We start from the raw sequence: 8,306 nt of genomic DNA, 5'->3' as shown, positions 1-8,306 counted from the left end.
ATTTCTAAACTACCAGTGAGTGAAGCTGGATGGCTTTCCTCCTCTTTCTCTTTCTCTCTCTCTCACTGTCTCTGTCTCTCTCTCTCCTTCACCTTACCCTCTCTCCCTCTCTCTCCTCTCTCTCCCCATCCTTTCTCCTCTCTCTCCCTCATCCTCTCTCCTCTCTCTCCCTCAGCCTCTCTCCTCTCTCTCCCTCAGCCTCTCTCCTCTCTCTCCTCTTATCAGGACGTGTTGGTCCCGGTGTGTGTGTCCTTGCTGTACCAACCTGTGCCGACCCATCTCCTCTCCCTCCTGGCCTGCATGTTGTCATAGAGACAGGGTCATGGCCGCCTTCAATGGGATCTTGACGCAGGAGTTCTGGTGTTGCACAGGGGCGGAGTTCCTAGCCATGATAATCTTTGTCCTCCTCAGCCTGGGTTCCACCATCAACTGGGTGGCTGAGGAGGAGCACCCACCCTGACCTAGTCCTCATCTCCCTCTGCTTCGGAATCAGCATCCCCATCCTGGTCAAGTGTTTTGGACACATCAGTGGAGCCCATATTAACCCTGCGGTGACCGCAGCCATGGTGGTGACCCAGTGACTCAGCCTGGCCAAGGCAGTGTTTTACCTCCTGGCACAGTGTCTGGGGGCAGTGGTGGATGCAGCTGTGCTCTACGGGGTTACTCCAGATGTTGTCAGTGGCGAGATGGGCGTCACATCAGTAAGAAGGAAGGGAGACAGAGTCTGAACTTTAACCTTGATTAGTTGTCATCATCACTGAAGAGGAACTCAAAGTTTAAGTTGTTATGGGTAGTCATTGTCCGAGTCTAAAATGGCACACTATTCCCTACATAGTGCACTACTTTTAAATCAGAGCCCTACGGGCCCTGGTCAAAAGTTGGCCCGGGATAAAACCAGTATCACGATACATGTTAGTATCGTGGCAAGGAAACAAAATAAAAACACAAAGCAGATTTTATTTCTTTAGGAAAACAGCCCTAATGTTGGAAACAAACATCATTATGTTGTCATCCAGAGACTCATGTATTTATTTTCCCAGCTATAGCATACTATATTTTACATACAGCAGATTTTTAAAGGACCAAAGAGTTTTTTCATTTTTGCCATATGCCGCGGCTCTAGTCAAAAGTAGTGCATTTGGCATTTGGGATTTAGCCCTTGTCCTCAAGTCTACTGCATGTGCCTTACATCCTGTCTTGTTTGCTAACCAAGGTCACGTGACTCTCCCTAGGTGAACACCAGTATCTCTGTGGGCCATGCCCTGGTAGTAGAACTTTTCATCACCTTCGAACTCATCTTCACCATGTTTGCCACCTGTGACCCCAAATGCAGAGACCTGAAGGGCTCAGCTGACCTGGCAATTGGCTTCTCTGTCTGCATCGGACACCTGTTCGCTGTGAGTAGTACCTCAGCCAGCCAACAGAGTTTGCCACTCTTCACCAGTCAACAAACCCTAACCCTAGCACTAACTCTAGCCCCTAAACCTAACCCTAGCCGTAGGTATCACTACACTACCCTAAGCTCTCTGGTCCCAATTAGTATATGTGTGTATTATGTGAGCGGACCAAGTCATTTGGTGTCACTCTAAAGTGGAAAGGTGGAATAAACGAGTCCAGAGTAGGTTTTCTTGATTCAACACAGTTCTCTATTGAGGGATTTCTGACAATACAAACACTCCAACACAGTCAATGAGAATCTCCAAAGGAACAACATACATCTTCTTTAGATGACACAGGATCACATTACGATTATCTTCAAACTATAACAACAATCACATATTCATAACCGTCTTAATGGCTCTTCATGGATAGCACCTCTCTCTCTCCGTAGCCATTCTCCAGAGATAGTTTATCTTCCCCCCCTCTTGCTGGTTCCATCCTCTCTCTTGTAGGGGAAAGAGAATATCTCATTAGTACCATCAGCTGTGCTTAATTGCCTCTGGTTACCTTGTCTCACATGCCTTGTTGGGCTACTATCCGTGAGTCCAGCCTGCCCTCTGGTGGTCCTTCCACAATTATCTCTCCTCTGTTTAGCTTCCTTACACTGGTGCCAGTGTGAACCCTGCTCGATCATTCGGACCTGCCATGGTCACCTGGAGCTGGGAGAACCACTGGGTAAGGGTGAACAAATGAAACACAACCACACACAACCTACACACAACCTACACACAACCACATGAAATCCCTCAAACCTAACCACGCACATCCTCTCTCACAACTTCACTCAACCACACAGTGGTAGAGGCATACAACCACAACCACAAAAACATTGACGCAATGCACAACCACACAAAAGCTGTATACACTGCACACATTACCCTATGTGTTTACACACACAAAGAGAGAGCTCAAGCAGATCATTTAGTGGTTTCATGCATTGTGTGAATACAAATGAATGGTAAATAATGTATTGTATTATTTTGGAGTCACAGTAAAAGTGACTCCAAAGTGGCACAATACATTATTTACCATTCATTTCTATTGGGAACAAAATAATCTGAAAAACAACCAAAACAAACAGCAAATGCATCTAACAAGTTTGTAGAGTCACAAGCTTGATGTAATCATTGTCATTGCATGCTAGGAATATGGGACAAAATATTACAATTTATATAAGTGAATTTTCCCTAATACTTTTGGTCTCCTAAAATGAGGGGACTATGTACAAAAAGTGCTGTAATTTCTAAACGGTTTACCTGATATGGATGAAAATACACTCAAATTAAAGCTGACCGTCTGCACTTTTAGCTCATAGTCATTGTATCATTTCAAATCCAAAGTGCTGGAATACCGTGTGTCACTGTCCCAATACTTTTGGAGCTCACTGTAGAAACAGACACAGACCCAAGACTCACAGCACCAGTCCTTCTTTCAGTGCATGTGGTGAAGTCTCTACCCTCTCTGCTGAGTGTACATTATGTACATCTCTCTTTATCTTTGTATTCTTATTGGCCTGAACGATTCTCCAAAAGATAACTTTATATGTAATATGTGTATAATAAGATGTGACAGGGATGTGACAGCGGTGTGACGGGGTGGCTTAGAGAGATTTATTCTACTTTTATACTACTGTGTTTATTTCAACTGTTTTACTGTCTCCCTTTAGATTATTGCTATTGTCCTCCCCTCCTATCCCTCTCTCATGAACATATTTAATCACACACACACACAAACACACACACACTGATCTTCCTCTGTTGTAAGTGAATACTATAATTGATCAAATTATTGTTTAAAGAGCACATAATGATTATTGTTCAGCCAGAAGGATTAAGCTGTTTCGTGCTGTTTTTATACTGTTAATATTGTTGTAATGGATAAGACCTCATGTTGGACATATCTCTTGAATTTTATATAAGTTGTCTTTCCACTGAGCTGTGCTGCAGTATACTGAGGTACCTCATCACTAATAAAGTGAACTGGCCGATGGATTGGTTGATTTGTTGATTGATTAATTGATTGATTGGTTTAGCAACATGATTCATGATCTCCAGTATGCTTTCCCTAACCCACCGCTATCAGATACAGTGTTTTCCAAAACAAATCCCCTGCGTATGAGGTTCTGAAGTGGAACTGAAGTTTGATCAATGTTGAGGTGTACTTACCACTTTCTAACAGCAGAGGGCACCAAAGACATAAGGAAAGGCTTGACAGGCTTTCAAGTTTTAGGGAAAGCCCAAGCATGTGCATGCAATGTGCATGCAGGAGTGTTTTCTGTGTGTTTGTAAGCACAGGTGTTGTGCGTGCATTTATGTGTGTGTACAGTAGGCCAGTCCCAGGACAGTGCTTAGTAAACTGTTATGTTGGTACAGTGGAGTCCCTCTCTCCTCAAAGAGCTCTGTGTTCTATCCTGTGTCTATCTATTACAATTTTAAGTATAATTGCTCCACTTAAATTAACTGGAGGGAGAAAAAAACACAATTATTCTCATTTAAATTCATTGACCAGAGTAGCAAGACACAGACATACTGTAGTAAATACCACAAGGACATAGAGACAGGGACATAGAAAGTGCTAGCTATGTCAATACCTTGTTCTGTTGCTGGACATTCTGGCAATGAGGGAGATGTTTAGCCTCAGAATGTGAAGGAAATCACACAGCTTCATTGTACTGTGAATGAATGGGAGGATTCAGATGACAAGCCTGAAGGAGAATAAAACAGGGCAGGCTGATTACACACAGCCATGAGCTCCCCTTGTTCTGATGAGTACCTCCACTGAGGATGTTTAAATATGAAGTATTATTGATGTCTGACTGACTGACCGGGGTTTAATATTTACCAATTTGTGGTGGAATATCACAGGAGACCAATCAAACAAGACATGCCTGAAGGGGCGCCCAGCCTACCGTCTCCCTGTCTGTGGCTTCTCATCATCAACAGATCAGTTCACCAAAACACTGCAATACTAACACAAAGTCACCACAATCATTGAGAGATCCTCAAAGTTGACACAATCATACTCATCAGTGTGCTGGTAGTTAGGGACCGTATCCTCCCCTCAGTGGTAACAGGGACCAAATTATCCACAAGTGGTGCACCGTTGTCAGGACAGTAACCACTACTATAGGGCTGAGTGACCAAGGTGATGCTAACTCAACCGGAGAACTGTTACCACACAACTGTAAGAAAACAACCCAGTCAGAATAGAGTTGCTGATAATAGCTCATTATGGCCCTCTCTCCCAATCTCTATCGCTCTTTGACTGCCTCTCCATTCTCTCTCCTTCTACTTTCCTGTCTGTTGTTCACCCTTCCTCTCCATTCTCTCTCCTTCCACTTTCCTGTCTGTTGTTCACCCTTCCTCTCCATTCTCTCTCCTTCTACTTTCCTGTGTCTGTTGTTCACCCTTCCTCTCCATTCTCTCTCCTTCCACTTTCCTGTCTGTTGTTCACCCTTCCTCTCCATTCTCTCTCCTTCTACTTTCCTGTCTGTTGTTCACCCTTCCTCTCCATTCTCTCTCCTTCTACTTTCCTGTGTCTGTTGTTCACCCTTCCTCTCCATTCTCTCTCCTTCCACTTTCCTGTCTGTTGTTCACCCTTCCTCTCCATTCTCTCTCCCTCCACTTTCCTGTGTCTGTTGTTCACCCTTCCTCTCCATTCTCTCTCCTTCCACTTTCCTGTCTGTTGTTCACCCTTCCTCTCCATTCTCTCTCCTTCCACTTTCCTGTGTCTGTTCACCCTTCCTCTCCATTCTCTCTCCTTCTACTTTCCTGTGTCTGTTGTTCACCCTTCCTCTCCATTCTCTCTCCTTCCACTTTCCTGTCTGTTGTTCACCCTTCCTCTCCATTCTCTCTCCTTCTACTTTCCTGTGTCTGTTGTTCACCCTTCCTCTCCATTCTCTCTCCTTCTACTTTCCTGTGTCTGTTGTTCACCCTTCCTCTCCATTCTCTCTCCTTCCACTTTCCTGTCTGTTGTTCACCCTTCCTCTCCATTCTCTCTCCTTCCACTTTCCTGTCTGTTGTTCACCCTTCCTCTCCATTCTCTCTCCTTCCACTTTCCTGTCTGTTGTTCACCCTTCCTCTCCATTCTCTCTCCTTCCACTTTCCTGTCTGTTGTTCACCCTTCCTCTCCATTCTCTCTCCTTCCACTTTCCTGTGTCTGTTGTTCACCCTTCCTCTCCATTCTCTCTCCTTCCACTTTCCTGTGTCTGTTGTTCACCCTTCCTCTCCATTCTCTCTCCTTCTACTTTCCTGTCTGTTGTTCACCCTTCCTCTCCATTCTCTCTCCTTCCACTTTCCTGTGTCTGTTGTTCACCCTTCCTCTCCATTCTCTCTCCTTCCACTTTCCTGTGTCTGTTGTTCACCCTTCCTCTCCATTCTCTCTCCTTCTACTTTCCTGTCTGTTGTTCACCCTTCCTCTCCATTCTCTCTCCTTCTACTTTCCTGTGTCTGTTGCTCGCCCTTCCTTTACATCTCTCTGAGCCCAAGTAGACTCCCAATTTCAGGACGAGAAAGTAATTAATGGTGGCTTACGGGCATGGTGTCACTATTGTGTTCTAAGCCCTTTGATCAGCACCTACTGTGGATGTACGAGCTGCATGACTTATTGGGCTGCATTAAAAATAAAACATTTACCTGACAGAGAGAGCAAGATAGAAAGAGAGAGAGATAAATAGTTTTATGGAAATAAAAAACATACACAATAATGAAATTAGACATGTAGACACACTTTATTAATTCCTTTCTGAATAGTCAACACAGCCTGACTCCTATCTCTTCCTCTTGATTGAGATTCACACTGTTGATTGGTCCATTGGTCCAGACAGTGTCCAAGAGGTGTACTTTCTCTAATGTATAGTAGGATACATATTTGATTTCGATAGATAGTGGCAGTTGACACAGGCTACAGTTTATATAACCACCATCATCTGCTGTTTCCCTGCCTGGCACACAGCAGTGTCTCTCCATCCATTAGAAGAAAAGTGCCCGCGGAAGGTCTCCATCAAAACTAATCATCACGAATAACATCAGCCTCTCCCGCCGCGAGGAGTAGCGCAGGCGAGCTAAAGGCGGGAGTGCAAGAGAGCCACAACTCTATTGCGGGGAGGCTTTCCAAACAAACCAGCTATATAATATAATAATAATTATTGTATAGAGTTGATCATTAGAAAAGCTATAAACGGAATCCAGAATAATGTTCATTTGATATGATGCAGGAATACGCTAATTGTCTCCTGATCTTAGCCTGAGGGGCTACTGGAGCCTTGGAGCGACTGTTCTGTCTTCCGTCCCTCGCCAGGCTAATGCATTTCTCTGTAGCGTGCCGGGGAAGCAGCATATTGCCGTTTTTCAGAGAGAAAAGCCAATGATTGATGTCAGATGTTTCAGGTAAGAACTGTCTGAAATTTGGTTGGTTTTTAATTTCCTCGTAAAGATTATGGAGGTGGTTGGTGCGACTTATATGGGCGAGGGGAGCAGCACTGTTTTGCCCATGGGGTAGGATAGTGGACAAGCCACTTTACAGCCATTTTACAGTTTGCTGCTAAAATGATTAATCACTTGTGGTGAGGAAATTCTGATCTCTGTTAGTCTTGGAAGTTGTCGCTGTCCATGGTCCTGCACATGTAGAGTGTGTTGATGGCTTGTCAGGAGTAGCTGACCAGGGCAGTGCTGAATGGACAGCTCCCAGGTGTTCACCATGTGGGAATGCCCTATCATGGTCATACACCTTATTCAATTACAAAGTTAAATATGGAAATAGATTAATGACAATATTCTGTTGTTATACTGCAGTTCTATTGTTCCCAGTAAGAATCTCATCATACTTACATGTTTCATATTTCCCCACACTCTGGGACGCTGTGTGTGTGTGTTGTTGTTGTGCTTACTTGTGTGCAGCTTGCGTGCGTGAGTGTGTGTAGATAGTGGAGCAAACACAGTGTATAGGATGTGCAGTCAGCCCTGAGCCATCCAGTTGTTTGGCATGTCATTAATAATGGATCCTAGAACTCATTAAAGCTGAAGTGACAGCTTGCTATTTACGCTGGCTGGCAGGGAGAGAAATATGCTTCTAGATGTACATTCCAAAGCATGTCTGTTCTCCTGCTGTTCATACCTTTTCAGAATAATGAAATGTTTAAGGAGGATAAAATACCAAATATATGATCAGAAAGTATATATGAGATTGATAGAGAGTAGGTAAGACATTAAAGACATGCTCCGGAACTTTGGCGACTAAGTATTTTTTTACCTCCTGATGCACACACAGCAGAGCGAGCGAGAGAGAGCAATGACGTGGTGAACATATCTGCACGTGTGTGACTTTTAAGAAGCAATTTCCGGGGACCACTTTTGGCTTGTGAGGGCTTTCAGAACTACTGGCTAAAAAAGTATACAAAAGTACCAGGGGATCTCATTAAAGGTGTTATGGTGTAGGCCTACTTCATATGTGGTTATTACACTATTGTAAAGTCTTTACACTGTGAATGATTGTGCAGTTGTGTAGGTACTTTTTGTTATAATGTTAATTATATTGTGTATGTAAGGGATGGTGTACTACTGGCTGTGTAATCTAGTCTTTAAGGATTTCCTACATTCTTTCTTGTGACAAGCATTGCTCTGATAGGCATTGTATGTGTGCAAATGGAGTTTCTGAATTAGTGTGTGTGGGTTTAGTGTGTTGTTTGATATAGTGGGCATGTTTACATGGTGTTGCAGGTTTCTCCCGCGAGACAGACAGATAAATAGAGCGTTTGTCCCTGACTGTGATCTCATTAGAGACTACTGCTGGGAAGACTGGTTGTAGTCAATAGCGAGTGTGAAGGGCAGGTGTAATGTGAGCACTTTCTGTTTATATAAGAGCACACA

The 8,306-nt window shown here is 43.8% G+C and overlaps 1 pseudogene; it reads left to right on the top strand.

Annotated features, from left to right (window-relative positions):
* Positions 1-316: 316 nt before the first annotated feature.
* On the top strand, positions 317-2,133 carry LOC123724536 (aquaporin-4-like; annotated as a pseudogene).
* The last annotated feature ends 6,173 nt before the right edge of the window (positions 2,134-8,306 follow it).

The sequence above is a fragment of the Salmo salar genome, chromosome 10 (genome assembly GCF_965601325.2).
Source record: "Salmo salar chromosome 10, fSalSal1, whole genome shotgun sequence".
Taxonomy (NCBI): Eukaryota; Metazoa; Chordata; class Actinopteri; order Salmoniformes; family Salmonidae; genus Salmo; species Salmo salar.
This window is presented reverse-complemented; position numbering and strand designations above follow the sequence as displayed.